At 43.0% G+C, this 12,846-nt stretch overlaps 2 protein-coding genes across 3 annotated transcripts in view; one reads left to right on the forward strand and one right to left on the reverse strand.

Moving 5' to 3' along the window:
• The window catches only part of dnajc17 (DnaJ (Hsp40) homolog, subfamily C, member 17), a 157,692-nt gene that overhangs the window by 19,864 nt on the left and 124,982 nt on the right, over nucleotides 1-12,846 (reverse strand). The gene's annotated exons all lie outside the window — the stretch shown is intronic.
• The window catches only part of LOC140725207 (cdc42 effector protein 2-like), a 30,273-nt gene that overhangs the window by 5,066 nt on the left and 12,361 nt on the right, over nucleotides 1-12,846 (forward strand). The window contains exon 1 of one of the 2 annotated variants that reach the window (XM_073040349.1): nucleotides 9,276-9,373. The exons of the other annotated variant lie outside the window; for it this stretch is intronic. The gene's annotated coding sequence lies outside the window, so the exon portion shown is untranslated. Of the gene's footprint in view, nucleotides 1-9,275; nucleotides 9,374-12,846 lie in introns of those variants that run through there. 2 annotated transcript variants of the gene reach the window in all.

Raw genomic sequence — 12,846 nt, forward strand, 5'->3', positions numbered from 1 at the left:
GGAAGAGTAATAAAATTAGTGGTTATGAAATTAATTTCAGTGAAGATTCAGCACGTTACATTCAGTAAATAGACAGTATGTGGATCTATAAATAGACTGTGAATGGCACTCTAAAATACTCACAACATTTCATAAACCCAGTCAGTCCACTGAATGCATTATTGAGGAAACTGGGTTATGGAGTGAGTTACCCAGTGCCTTTCATCAGTGGGCTCAAGTAATTCCATCCCCGACTGTTGGGGTGCAAGTTTCACCAAGTCCCTGTGAGAATATTGCGTGATACCCAACCTGGGGTAGGTTGGTGGGTGGGGGTGGGTTACGTGTCCTAAGAGAACTTCGATAGAAGTCGTCGGGAGCTGTTCAAGACTCTTGGAGGGTGGGTGGTAAGTGGTAAGAGGCTCGATGTGTCAGCTCACTGCTGTCATCAACAGGCATTCCAAGTTTGAGTTTTTTTAAAATTTTAATTTAGCCCCATTAGCGATGGATAAATGTATGGTGCAATCTTTATGAATCTGAAGGTAGTGAAGCCTTGAATTCTAATCCTGCTAAGTAACAGAAACTGGGAGTTCTCCCAGCCTCCCGGACAGCCATATCTGCAACTGATGTGTCGAGCTGCATCTCCTAAGGGATCGCATTAGGGAACTGGAGATGAAGCTCGATGACCTTCGCCTGGTCAGGGAGAGTGAGGAGGTGATAGAGAGGAGTTATAGGCAGGTGGTGGTCTCACCAGGGCCACGGGAGACAGACAAGTGGGTAACAGTCAGCAGAGGGAAGGGGAAGAGTCAGGTACTAGAGAGTACCCCTGTGGCTGTACCGCTTGACGATAAGTACTCCTGTTTGAGTACTGTTGGGGGCGGGGGGGGAACAGCCTACCTGGGGGAAGCAACAGTGGCCATGCCTCTGGCACCGAGTCTGGCTCTGTGGCTCAGAAGGGTAGGGAAAGGAAGAGGAAGGCAGTAGTGATAGGGGACTCTATAGTTAGGGGGTCAGACAGGCGATTCTGTGGACGCAGGAAAGAAACTTGGATGTTAGTTTGCCTCGCAGGTGCCAGGGTCTGGGCTGTTTCAGATCGCGTCCAAGGTATCCTGCAGTGGGAGGGAGAACAGCCAGAGGTCGTGGTACATATTGGTACCAATGACATACGTAAGAAAAGGGAAGAGGTCTTGAGAAAAGACCACAGGGAGTTAGGAAGAAAGTTGAGAAGCAGGACCGCAAAGGTAGTCATCTCGGGATTACTGCCTGTGTCACGCAACAGTGAGTATAGGAAACAATGAGGTGGAGGATAATTGCTTGGCTGAGGGATTGGAGCAGGGGGCAGGGATTCTGATTTCTGGGTCATTGGGACCTCTTTCGGGGCGGGTGTGACCTGTATAAAAATGATGGGTTGCACTTGAATCCCAGGGGGACCAATATCCTGGCGGGGAGGTTTGCTATAATGCTACTGGGGAGAGTTTAAACTAGAATTATTGGGGGATGGGAACCGAACTGAAGAGACTGGGGAGAAGGTGGTTGGCTCACAAATAGAGAAAGCTTGGAGACAATGTGTGAAGGAGGATAGGCAGGTGATAGAGAAGGGATGCGCTCAGATGGATGGTTTGAGATGTGTCTATTTTAACACAAGGAGTGTTTTGAACAAAGTGGATAAGCTTAGAGTGTGGATCAATACTTGGAGCTATGAAGTGGTGGTCATTGACTTGGATGGCTCAGGGACAGGAATGGTTACTTCAAGTGCCGGGTTTTAGATGTTTCAGAAAGGACAGGGAGGGAGGCAAAAGAGGTGGGGGTGTGGCACTGTTGATCAGAGATAGTGTCACAGCTGCAGAAAAGGTGGATGTAATGGAGGGATTGTCTACAGAGTCTCTGTGGGTGGAGGTTAGGAACAGGGGTCAATAACTTTACTGGGTGTTTTTTATGGGCTGCCCAATAGTAACAGGGATATTGAGGAGCAGACAGGGAAACAGATCCTGGAAAGGTGTAATAATAACAGAGTTGTTGTGATGGGAGATTTTAATTTCCCAAATATCGATTGGCATCTCCCTAGAGCAAGGGGTTTAGATGGGGTGAAGTTTGTTAGGTGTGTTCAGGAAGGTTTCTTGCCACAATATGTAGATAAGCTTACAAGAGGAGAGACCGTACTTGATTTGGTATTGGGAAATGAACCTGGTCAGGTGTCAGATCTCTCAGTGGGAGAGCAGTTTTGAGATAGTGATCATAATTCTATCTCCTTTACAATAGCATTGGAGAGAGATAGGAACAGACAAGTTAGAAAAGTGTTTAATTGGAGTAAGAGGAATTATGAGGCTTTCAGGCAGGAAATTGGAAGCATAAATTGGGAATAGATGTTCTCAGGGAAGAGTACCGAAGAAATGTGGCTAATATTCAGGGGATATTTGTGTGGAGTTCTGCATAGGCATGTTCCAATGAGACAGGGAAGTTATGGTAGTGTTCAGGAATTGTGGTGTGCAAAGGCTGTAATAAATCTAGTCAAGAAGAAAAGAAAACCGTACAAAAGGTTCAGAGAGTTAGGTAATGTTAGGGATCTAGAGATAATAAGGCTAACAGGAAGGAGCTTGAAAAGGAAATTAGGAGAACCAGAAGGGGCCATGAGAAGGCCTTGGCAGGCAGGATTAAGGAAAACCCCAAGGCATTCTACAAGTATGTGAAGAGCAAGAGGATGAGACGTGAAAGAATAGGACCTATCAAGTGTGACAGTGGGAAAGTGTGTATGGAACAGGAGGAAATAGCACGGCTATTTAATGAATACTTTACTTCAGTATTCACTACGGGAAAGGATCTTGGTGATTGTAGTGCTGACTTGCAGCAGACTGAAAAACTTGAGCATGTAGATATTAAGAAAGAGGATGTGCTGGAACTTTTGGAAAGCATCAAGTTGGATAAGTTGCTGGGACAGTTTGAGATGTACCCCAGGCTACTGTGGGAGACGAGGGAGGAGATTGCTGAGCCTCTGGCAATGATCTTTGAATCGTCAATGGGGATGGGAGAGTTTCCGGAAGATTGGAGGGTTGCGGATGCTGTTCCTTTATTCAAGAAAGGGAGTAAAGATAGCTCAGGAAATTATAGACCAGTGAGTCTTACTTCAGTGGTTGGTAAGTTGATGGAGAAGATCCTGAGAGACAGGATTTATCAACATTTGGAGAGGTATAATATGATTAGGAATAGTCAGCATGGCTTTGTCAAGGCAGGTTGTTCCTTACGAGCCTGATTGAATGTTTTGAGGATGTCATTAAACATATTGATGAAGGAAGAGCAGTAGATGTAGTGTATATGGATTTCAGCAAGGCATTTGATAAGGCACCCCATACAAGGCTTATTGAGAAAGTAAGGAGGGATGGGATCCAAGGGGACATTGCTTTGTGGATCCAGAACGGGCTTCCCCACAGAAGGCGAAGAGTGGTTGTAGACGGGTCATATTCTGCATGGAGGTCAGTGACCAGTGGTGTGCCTCAGGGATATGTTCTGGGACCCTTACTCTTGGTGATTTTTATAAATGACCTGGATGAGGAAGTGGAGGGATGGTTTAGTAAGTTTGCTGATGACACAAAGGTTGGTGGTGTTGTGGACAGTGTGGAGGGCTGTCAGAGGTTACAGCGGGACATTGATAGGATGCAAAACTGGGCTGAGAAGTGGCAGATGGAGTTCAACCCAGATAAATGTGAAGTGGTTCAATTTGGTAGGTCAAATATGATGGCAGAATATAGAATTAATGGTAAGACTCTTGGCAGTGTGGAGGATCAGAGGGATCTTGGGGTCTGAGTCCATAGGACACTCAAAGCAGCTGTGCAGGCTGACGCTGTGGTTAGGAAGGCATATGGTGCATTGGCCTTCATTAATTGTGGAATTGAATTTAGGAGCTGAGAGGTAATGTTGCAGCTATATAGGACCCTGGTCAGACCCCACTTGGAGTACTGTGCTCAGTTCTGGTCATTTCACTACAGGAAGGATGTGGAACCATAGAAAGGGTGCAGAGGAGATTTACAAGGATGTTGCCTGGATTGGGGAGTATGCCTTATGAAAACAGGTTGAGTGAACTCGGCCTTTTCTCCTTCGAGCGACGGAGGATGAGAGGTGACCTGATACAGGTGTACAAGATGATGAGAGACATTGATCGTGCAGATAGTCAGAGGTTTTTTCCCAGGGCTGAAATGGTTGCCACAAGAGGACACAGGTTTAATGAGCTGGGGAATAGGTACAGAAGTGATGTCAGGGTTAAGTTTTTTTACTCAGAGAGTGGTGAGTGCGTGGAATGGGTTGCCGGCCAAGGTGGTGGAGGCGGATATGATAGGGTCTTTTAAGAGACTTTTGGATAGGTACATGGAGCTTAGAAAAATAGACGGCTATGGGGAAGTCTAGTAATTTCTAAGGTAGGGACATGTTCGGCACAACTTAGTGGGCCGAAGGTCCTGTATTGTGCTGTAGGTTTTCTATGTTTCTATAGAAAGTGCATTAACACAATGCAACATAATTTGAGTATAGCTGTATTCTGCCCCGTCAGATCAGCAATGCCCCAGGTATCTTAAGATGAAAGAAGCAGTTGAAAAGTGTTGCACACTCGAGTCATTTGCTAAGAAAGCTTAAAAATCACCTTGATGGTGGTCTCATTGCTTCTGATAACATTCCTAAAATGATAGCAAAGTGTGGAAAATCTCTTACAATTGGTGAAATAATAATAATGCCTGCTGTATCACCATTGTTCTCGAAATGGATACCAGTACTTTATAATCAATTCCTCCAAATAACTACTTAGCTTATCGTACTGACGAAATGAGTGAAGACACTGAGTATCAACTCTGCAAAGTTAGATAAAATAGATCTTGGGATACAACTGGATGAATCAACCGTGTGAGACAATGAGGCATTGCTAATGTAAGGTTTATCAAAAATGGAAAAGTTCATGAAGAGATCCTCTTTGTAAAAAGTTGAAAACAAATATCAATGAAATATCAATCTGCAAACTCAAAATGTATATTAAGAATGGAGCACCGTTTGATTGGTTGCCATGTTAGTTTAGCGGCACTTATGAAAAAAGAAATTCCAAATCTGTTTACAATCCATTGTGTAGTGTAATTAACCATCAACGCCTCACAGCCAAAAACCTCAGGCAGCTGTAATATCTGCTATTACCAAAATTAAAGCTCATCCATTAAATAGCAGGATATTTCGCCAGTTATGCTAAGATAATGATGGAGAACCTGGCTGTCAAAAGGCTGCTGCTTAAAATGTTTCTCTGATCTTTTTGACATTGCGGTTGAATTTTTGCTGAAAGTCGACAACAGCTTGGGAAACAAGATTGAACTTCTCTGTGGAGATGTGGCATACCCAGCCAATCTGTATGACAAAATGAACACACTAAATATGAAACTGCAGGGTGAAAATTGCAACTTACTCCAGGCAAAAAGTGCAGCGTCCACTTTAATAGAAAACTGGAAATATATAAGCAAAACATTGGGAGAAGAATGTTCTCACAGTTTCCCTGCATGGAAAGTATGACACTCTCTTTCACAGACGGTGGTTTCCAAGAATACTGCTTATACCTGCAGTCACTGAAGAAGGATTTTCAAATCGATTCAAGGGTTTGAACAATCTGGAAATTCCGGACTGGGTAATTAACCTACATCTCTGTAAGGTGAAAGAACAGGAAGAGGGCTTGCAAGAAGAAATTATTGAAATTCAGAATGATGAAGAAGCAAAAATGCTTTTCAAAAATGTTTGCTTCTATGGCATGTGGCTACACTGTTATACAAAGTTTCTTGGACTTGGGAGAAGAGCTGAACTGCTCCTCGTTGCTCTTACCTTGTTGAAAGAGGCTTCAGTGCAGTGAACCACATACGCAAAAAACTAAAACTGCTTGTACATTGTTATGTCCTGAAATTCAGCTACAGTTTGGCAAATAAGAAGTTGTGGCCAACTCTGAAACTTGGCTAAAGGATGGGTGCTATTGGGAGCTGAATGTGCAAGGATATACGGTATATCGGAAAGATAGGTTAGTAGGCAGAGGAGGTGGAGTGGCTCTGTGTATAAAAAAAAGTATTAAATCATTGTAAAGAGATGACATAGGAATGGAAGGTGTAGAGTTTCTATGGGTTGAGTTAAGAAATAGCAAGAGTAAAAGGACCATATTGGTAGTTGTATACAGGCCTCCAAACAGCAGCCGGGATGTGGATTACAAATTACAGCAGGAGATAGAAAAGGTGTGTCAGAAAGGAAATGTCATGATAATCGTTGGGAATTTTAACATGAAAGTGGATTGGGAAAACCAGGTCGGTACTGGACCTCAAGAGAGAGAATACATAGAATGTCTAAGGGATGGCTTTTTAGAACAGCTTATTGTTGAGCCCACCAGGGGATCAGCTGTGCTGGATTGGGTGTTGGGCAATGATCCGGAGGTGATAACAGAGCTTAACGTCAAGGATCCTTAGGGAACAGTGATCACAATATGATTGAGTTCACATTGAAATTTCAGAGGGAAAAAATTAAATCCAATGTGTCAGTATTTCAATAGAATAAAGGAAATTACAGTGGCATGAGAGGGGAACTGGCCGAAGTTGACTGGAAAGGGACATTTGCAGGAAAGACGGCAGAGCAGCAATGTCTGGAATTTCTGTGAAAAATGAGGGAAGTGCAAGACAGATATATTCCAAGAAAGAAGAAATTTTCGAAGAGAAGAAAGACACTACCGTGGCTGACAAGTGTAGTCAGAGCCAAAGTAAAAGCAAAAGAGAGGGCATACAAGGAAGCCGGAGCTAGTGGGAAGATAGAGGATTGGGGAGCTTTAAAAAATTTGCAGAAGGAATCTAAGAAGGTTATTTGGAAGGAAAAGATGAATTATGAGAGGCAGCTGGCGACTAACATCAAAGAAGATACCAAAAGCTTTTTTAAGTATATTAAGGGTAAATGAGAGTTGAGGGTAGATACAAGACCAATACAACATGAAGCCAGAGATATCGTAATGAGAGATACAGAGATGGCAGAGGAACTGATTGCATATTTTGCATCAGTCTTCACAGTAGAAAACGTCTGCAGTATACCGGACATTCAAGAGTGTCAGGGAAGTGAAGTTTGTGCAGGTATAACTACGACTGAGAAGGTGCTCAGGAAGCTTAATGGTCTGAGGGTGGATAAATCTCCTGGACCTGATGGAATGCACCCTTGGGTTCTGAAGGAAGTAGCTGGAGAGATTGCAGAGGCATTAACGATGATCTTTCAAGAATTGATAGATTCTGGCATTGTGATTGGAAAATTGCAAATGTTACTCTGCTATTTAAGAAGGGTGGGAGGCAGCAGAAAGGAAACTATAGACCTGTTAGCCTGACACCCGTGGTTGGGAAGTTGTTGGAATCCATCGTTAGGGATGAGATTACGGAGTACCTGGATGCACATGACAAGATAAGGCCAAAGCCAGCATGGTTTCCTGAAAGGAAAATCCTGCCTGAAAAACCTACTGCAATTCTTTGAGGAAATTACAAGCAGGGTAGACATGGTGTACTTGGATTTTCAGAAGGCCTTTGGCAAGTTACCGCTCATGAGGCTGCTTAACAAGATAAGAGCCCATGGATTTACAGAGAAGTTACTAGCGTGGGTGAAGCATTGGCTGGTTGGCAGAAAACAGAGAGTGGGAATAAAGGGATCCTATTTTGGCTGGTTACTAGTTACCAATGGAGTTCCACAGGGGTTGGTGTTGGAACTGCTGCTTTTTACAATGTATGTCAATGATTTGGACTATGGGATTAATGGATTTGTGGCCAAATTTGCTGATGATACAAAGGTAGGTGGAGGAACGGGTAGTGTTGAGGAAACAGAGAGCCTGCAGAGAGACTTAGGACAGTTTAGGGGAATGGGCAAAGAAGTGGCAAATGAAATACAATGTTGGAAAGTGTATCCTCGTGCACTTTGGTGGAATAAACGGGCAGACTATTATTTAGATGGGGAGAGAATTCAAAATGCAGAGATGCAAAGGGACTTGGGAGTCCTTGTGCAAGATATCCTAAAGGTTAACTCCAGATTGAGTCGGTTGTGAAGAAGGCGAATGCTATGTTTGATTCATTTCTAGAGGTATAGAATATAAGAGCAGGGATGTGATGTGGAAGCTCTATAGGCACTTGTGAGACCAAACTTGGAGTATTGTGTGCAGTTTTGGGCTCCTTATTTTAGAAAGGATATACTGACATTGGAGAGGGTTCAGAGAAGATTCACGAGAATGATTTGAGGAATGAAAGGGTTACCATATGAGGAACGTCTGGCAGCCTTTGGGCTGTATTCCCTGGAGTTCAGGAGAATGAGAGGGATCTCATAGAAACATTCCGAATGTTAAAAGGCCTGAACAGATTAGATATGGCAAAGTTATTTCCCATGTAAGGGGATTCTAGGACAAGAGGACCCAACTTCAAGATTGAAGGATGTCCCTTTAGAACTGAGATGCGAAGAAATTACTTTAGTCACAGGGTGGTAACTTTGTGGAATTTGTTGCCACGAGCAGCTGAAAAGGCCAAATCATTGGGTGTATTTAAGGCAGAGATAGATAGGTTCTTGATTAGCCAGGGCATCAGAGTGTATGGGGTGAAAGTGGGGAAGTGGGGATGACTGGAAGAATTGGATCAGCCCATGATCAAATGGTGGAGCAGACTCGATAGGCCGAATAGTCTACTTCTGCTCCTATATCTTATGGTCTTATGTATGGGGATTCAAGACCATAAGATTTAGGAGCAGAATGAGGCCATTTGGCCCATCACATCTGCTCCACTATTTCATCATAGCTGATCCAATCTTCCTCCCAGCCCCAATCTCCTGCTTTCTCCCCTTAACCCTTCATAACCTAACCAATCAAGAATCTATAAACCTCTGCATTAAATATACATAAAGACTTGGCCTCCACGGCTCCCTGTGACAAAAAATTCCAAAGATTCACTACTCTCTGGTGAAAGGAACTGCTCCTCATCTCCATTCTAAAAGGACGCCCCTCTATTCTGAGGCTGTGTCCACTGGTCTTAGATTCTCCCACCATACGAAACATCTTCTCCACATACACTCTATCAAGGCCTTTCAACATTCAATCAATCAACTTCCCAGCTCTTTGCTTCACCTCCTCCCCTCCCGGTTTCACCTATCATTTTGTGTTTCTCCCTCCAGTTTATTTGACAATAAACTGGACTGGTCAAAGAACACTGAGGCTGTCTACAAGAAGGGTCAGAACCGTCTTTACTTCTTGAGGAGACCGAGGTCCTTTAACATCTGCCGGACGATGCTGAAGATGTCCTACGAGTCTGTGGTGGCCAGTGCTATCATGTTTGCTGTTGTGTGCTGGGGCAGCAGGCTGAGGGTAGCAGACACCAGCAGAATCAACAAACTCATTCGTAAGGTCAGTGATGTTGTGGGGGTGGAACTGGACTCTCTGACGGTGGTGTCTGAAAAGAGGATGCTGTCCAAGTTGCATGCCAACTTGGACAATGTCTCCCACCCACTCCATAATGTACTGGTTAGGCACAGGAGTACGTTCAGCCAGAGACTCATTCATTGGCTCATTCACCGAGATGTAACACTGAGCGGCATAGGAAGTCATTCCTACCTGTGGCCATCAAACTTTACAACTCCTCCCTCGGAGTGTCAGACACCCTGAGCCAATAGGCTGGTCCTGGACTTATTTCCACTTGGCATGATTAACATTATTATTTAATCATTTATGGTTTTATATTGCTATATTTCTACATATTCTTGCTATTCTTGGTTGGTGCGACTGTAACAAAACCCAATTTCCCTCAGGATCAATAAAGTATGTCTGTCTGTCTGTCCCTCCCCCTAACTTTTAACTCTGCTCCTCATCCTTTCTTCTCCAGTCCTGCTGAAATGTCTCGGCCCGAAACATTGACTATACTCTTTTCCATAGACGCTGCCTGGCCTGCTGAGTTCCTCCAGCATTTTGTGTGTTTTCCTTTCAACACTTGATAGGTTTCAATGAGGTCACCCCTCCTTCTTCTGAATTCTAGTGAATACAGGCCCACAGCCATCAAACACTCTTCATATGACAAGCCATTCAGTCCTGCAATAATTTTCTTGAACCTCCTTTGAACCCTCTCTAGTTTCAGCACATCCTTTCCAAGCTAAGGGGCCCAAAACTGCTGACGGTACTCTAAGTGAAGCCTCAGCAGTGCTTTATAAAGTCTCAACATTACATCCTTGCTTTTATATTCTAGACCTCTTGAAATGAATGCTAACATTACATTTGCCTTCCTCGCCACTGACTCAATCTGCAAATCAACATTTAGGGAATCCTGCTCAAAGACTCCCAAGCCCTTTTGCACCTCAGTTGTTTGTATTTTCTCTCCATTTAGAAGACAGTCAACCCTTTCATTCCTTCTACCAAAGTGCATGACCGTACACTTCCTGACACTGTCTTCCATCTGCTTTTGCTGTCATAACTTGAATCAGATATTTCAGCTTTTGCTGTAGACCATCAAGCTGAAGGATCACATTGATATTGAATCTGCTGTACAGTACACAGGCACTGTGTGAACTAGGATTAAAGACAAATAAAAATTTAAAGCAGAATCATTTTTCTTATGTTAGCATTTGGTAGACATGTTTTAATGCTGTGGGGGTTTTGGAAAGTATATTGTGCCTAAGAGGGGTGTTGACATGTATGAAGGTGCTTTGGGGATATGTGGGCAAGTATGAAATTGCTTTAGGGGGGCACTGGGCTATAAAAGGTTGGGAAACACTGAGGTAGAACATACAGTATAACCCAGCAACTGGCCCATGCTGTAGCTCCCCAGTCATTTCCATTAATAATGTTAAGAAGCTTTCACTTTGGCTTGGCATTTCCTCTAAATGCAGCCTGGTTATTAAATCCAAAATTGTGTCCAAAGTTGCCCCCGCTTTAATGATACTTCATGATTAATCCCTGCAGGTACCTTAATCCCAAAGTACCCGAAGACTTGAGGAACTTCTAGGCCTATGGATAAGTAGCTCTCATGGTATTCTCATTTCATACTTGTACCCCAACAGCCTGGGTTGGAATAACCTAGTGAAAAGCTCATAGTTAATTCTCTTCAAACACACACAGCTTCCTCAATAACACATCTTGTCAAAATACACTGGCACAGATTGAACATGAGCTAAAGGTAAGGTTAAAAAAAAGGTCTTGTTAAAGATGTGTATTTACTCTTCCAGTATTAATTTTCCAATGAACATTTAACCACCATTAAAGCACAACAGACACAAAAGCAAGGGCAACTTCCCAAAATTTAAATGTCATTCAAATGAATCAAAACAAAAGACAATCAAAGCATAACTCTAAGAATGAATATAAAAATATAGCATTCAAAGTAATTCAGTGAGTACAGCGGTGCAGCTGTCAGATCCGTTACTGCACAGCTCCAGCGACTGTTTTGATCCTAACCTTGAATGCCCTCTGTGTAGAGTTTGCATGATGCCATTGAAAGAATGTGAGTTTCTTCCATGTCCCAAATATATGCGGGTCAATAGTAGATGAATTGTCCAGTGCAAATGTTCTTAGTGTGTGGATGAGTGGAAGAAATTGTGGGGTGGAAATAAGAGGTTGACTATGGGTAAAATCAAAGGGGAGTGGAATTGCCTGTGATCTGGCATTGACTCCTTCTGTGTCTAAGGATACATAGAAAACTAGAAAGACAACTTTGATTTCTGCTGTATTTGAAAATCTAGTCCAAGTCTCAAGACCACGAACAAGTGCAATTGGAGAATATTCACATTTGCAAGCTGGGATATGACCAACTCTACAGAAGGAGCGATTTTTGGTTAGCTGGAAAATATAGGTTTGAAATGTTATAATTAGCCATGTAACCATTCCCAAAATTCATAATTCTTTTGAGCTATGAGATTGTTCAGCATCATTTTATGGATATTTCTAACTAGAAATGTGGAGCAAACATAGATTTCCATCTAACCTGCAATATACCTGCTATGATAGTGTTTTTAGATCAGCTCTATCATTCCACTATTGTAGAGCTAGTCCTGCACTGGAGAATGATAAGACAGGGTCTGATATTTCATTCCTGGAGCGGTAATAACCTGCTCTTTCATGGTAAATGGGAACAGCTAAAGCACATTTTGCCCACATCACAATAGATACCTTCTATATTAACACAAGCAGCCAACTTATGCTGTTTAAAAGCAGAAAATCTCAAATCGGTTAAGGTAGAAAGGGAGGGAATGAGAAACAAAGCAAACCAAAGAATGAAAAACATAGCTCCTTCACTCGTATATTGGGCCTCAAGTGATGGGGACAGAAGCCCAGCACTGAGTTTGTGTAGAGAGTGAAGGGACAACCTGCAGGGCAACAGTGAAAAGACAAGGGTAAGTATCATATAACCATATAACAATTACAGCATGGAAACAGGTCATCTCGGCCCTTCTAGTCCGTGCCGAACACTTACTCTCACCTAGTCCCACTGACCCGCATTCAACCCATAACCCTCCATACCTTTCCTGTCCATATACCTATCCAATTTTACTTTAAATGACAATACTGAACCTGCCTCTACCACTTCTACTGGAAGCTCGTTCCACATAGCTACCACTCTCTGAGTAAAGAAATTCCCCCTCGTGTTACCCTTAAACTTTTGCCCCTTAACTCTCAACTCATGTCCTCGTTTGAATCTCCCCTACTCTCAATGGAAAAAGCCTATCCACGTCAACTCTATCTATAATTTTAAATACCTCTATCAAGTCCCCCCTCAAATCCTATCCTATTAAATACTCAGCTATCGGAATATTCACCAACTCGCGGCTCTCCTCTGACATCACATTCTAGAAAGGGACGCTGAGAGAGTCTGGGTTTTGTGTGGCAGCTCGCCT

This window comes from Hemitrygon akajei, chromosome 3 (genome assembly GCF_048418815.1).
Source record: "Hemitrygon akajei chromosome 3, sHemAka1.3, whole genome shotgun sequence".
Lineage (NCBI taxonomy): Eukaryota > Metazoa > Chordata > Chondrichthyes > Myliobatiformes > Dasyatidae > Hemitrygon > Hemitrygon akajei.